The sequence below is a fragment of the Limulus polyphemus genome, unplaced genomic scaffold (genome assembly GCF_000517525.1).
Source record: "Limulus polyphemus unplaced genomic scaffold, Limulus_polyphemus-2.1.2 Scaffold12011, whole genome shotgun sequence".
Classification (NCBI taxonomy): domain Eukaryota; kingdom Metazoa; phylum Arthropoda; class Merostomata; order Xiphosura; family Limulidae; genus Limulus; species Limulus polyphemus.
In genome coordinates, this window is record NW_013677621.1 from 11,073 (window position 1) to 13,271 (window position 2,199).

Below are 2,199 nucleotides of genomic sequence, written 5' to 3' on the forward strand. Positions count from 1 at the left end.
AAGTCTCCTAAGTTGTCTTCTCCATGGGAAGGCCCATATGACATAACCTGTTGGCATGCACCACTTTTGGTTTACCTCGCCGACCACATTTTACCCAGAAAGTCACGTCTGAGAGACGATCCAATTTGGCGTTATGATGGTCCCTGACATTTTAGTTGGGACGAAGTGGACAACAGAACAAATGACACTGCTGAAGACGTGCCACCTGAAGAAGCCACCATCGAAGAAGAAACTCTACTCAGTTTTGAAAAGGGAAACGATGAAGCTCTTGATGAAGTTACTACCACGATGTGACTGTTATCGACGATAGAACATTTCCTGATGAAGCAGATGAGCCCCACGTGAAGCAGAAGCCAACGAGACGAGACCAGTATGGAAGAAGATACGTACCGTAAAATTAAGAGACTTTGTTGAATTGTAATTTTGTGTTTGTAATTCTGTACATTTAATTAAGTTATTGTTAATTGTTATTGGTTTAATGTAAGTGGATGGTTAAGAACTCGTTATTACATAAAGTGTATTTATGGTTAAATTAAAATTAACAATTTTGCTTTTTTCAGATCGGAGAAAAAAAAAGTGAACATTAGACGAAATGTCTTTGTAAGTTGTTGTTATTTTTTAATTTAGCTACTGGATAAATCTCTAGAGGTTACGGTTTGGGATGAGAGTCCAGCTGGAAATAAAACACTTCTCGGTGGAACAGAAATACAGTTCCGAAAAACTGACCTCCAAGATTGTCCGGAGTGGTATCCCTTAACGAGTTACCAGCCCCCTCTTCCATCACCGTCGCTAATTCAGAAGACTCAACATGGCGGCGTATCTGGTCATGACGTAATACCACATAAGGCCATAAATCAAGCCCGTCAAGGAAGCTTACATACGTTCTCAGGTAAGCTAAAGTACACGTGAGAGCTGAACATGGTAATTCTATCAGGATCAGAGTATGTGACTCACAGAAGGTGTGGAATTTACCATTACCTTAAAATTATCAATGTTCCGTATCTGCTTGTTTGATAATTTTCGGTTGAAATTCTTTACGAGGAACTTCAGCGATACAAGTCCTTTCTTGATTAAACCAGTTTATTCTTCCTCGATACAAACTTTTAATACACAGTAATTCCACAATCAGTACGTTTCTCCTCACTTTAAACTTAACTACTTTTATAACATACTCTATAAATCACAGCGATTCACAATCTCGAAAACACACATTAGCTCGAAACAGAATCGTAAATTACCGGGAACTCTCTGGCTTCCACTGCCAGGCTTATATACTAAAGAAGGGGCGTCCCGAACGCACTTGGGCCTCCTCGATCATTCATTATCATTCGAGAAATTCATCACGTGTCACCATCATCACGTGACTTCCACTGTCGTAACATTAACATCTATAAACTTGCCCTTTAGATGTAGACCTTGGACGCTAATGCCTCATTTTTTCCTGAAATTATAAATGACATTCGTTTAAACTATCTTCTGATGTTTTGTTTTTATTACATTATAAAACCTAGCCAAGGCAAGTGTACAACGTATATTTCTTGTTATGATTCAAAAGTTTTCAGTTAATGCACTCATGTCACTCGATGAATTAAGTTTTAATTTTTTGGGGGTTATCTTTGTAAACAACTGAAAATTTACTGTTTGGTTTTGGACCTATCACTTGGAAGTGATTAAAATAACTTTTAACTTTATAGAAAACAAAGAAGATCAATCCAAAGACGAGAAGAAAGATGGAATTCTAAAAAGTTCATCAATGGATTTTACCTGTAAGTACAATTAATTTTAGGTTTGAGTTTTTAGTAGAAATATCCACAAAAAATCATGCCCTGGTGACTCAAAGATATGTTTGAGGTCTTGTAACGCTTAAATCCGAGTTTCGATCCCTACTTTGGATGCATCACCGGATAGCCACTTTGTGTTTAAACAAAAATAAAGAAGAAAATAGTATTTTAATTAATACGAGAAAATCGCTAAACATTTATTTTTTATTTCATTCATTACGTTTTAATTTCAATTACTTTAAACACTGCAATAATAACATTTTATTATTAAGCAAGCACTCTATGTTTACTGTTCTGGAAATTACAATTCAAGATAAAAATGAACTAATTTCCGTTTACAATTTAGAATCGAGGCCAACTGATTTGAGGAAGAAGATATAATATTAAAATATGAGGTGTTACGAGATAGGTTAAGCAT

The 2,199-nt window shown here is 35.9% G+C and overlaps 1 long non-coding RNA gene across 1 annotated transcript in view; it reads left to right on the forward strand.

Annotated features, from left to right (window-relative positions):
* Nucleotides 1–1,766, forward strand: part of LOC111083904 — a 6,734-nt gene extending 4,968 nt beyond the window's left edge. Inside the window, exons 2-3 of the long non-coding RNA XR_002609300.1 lie at nucleotides 628–889; nucleotides 1,695–1,766. This is a non-coding gene — a long non-coding RNA (uncharacterized LOC111083904). The remainder of the gene's footprint in view (nucleotides 1–627; nucleotides 890–1,694) is intronic.
* Nucleotides 1,767–2,199: the final 433 nt, after the last annotated feature.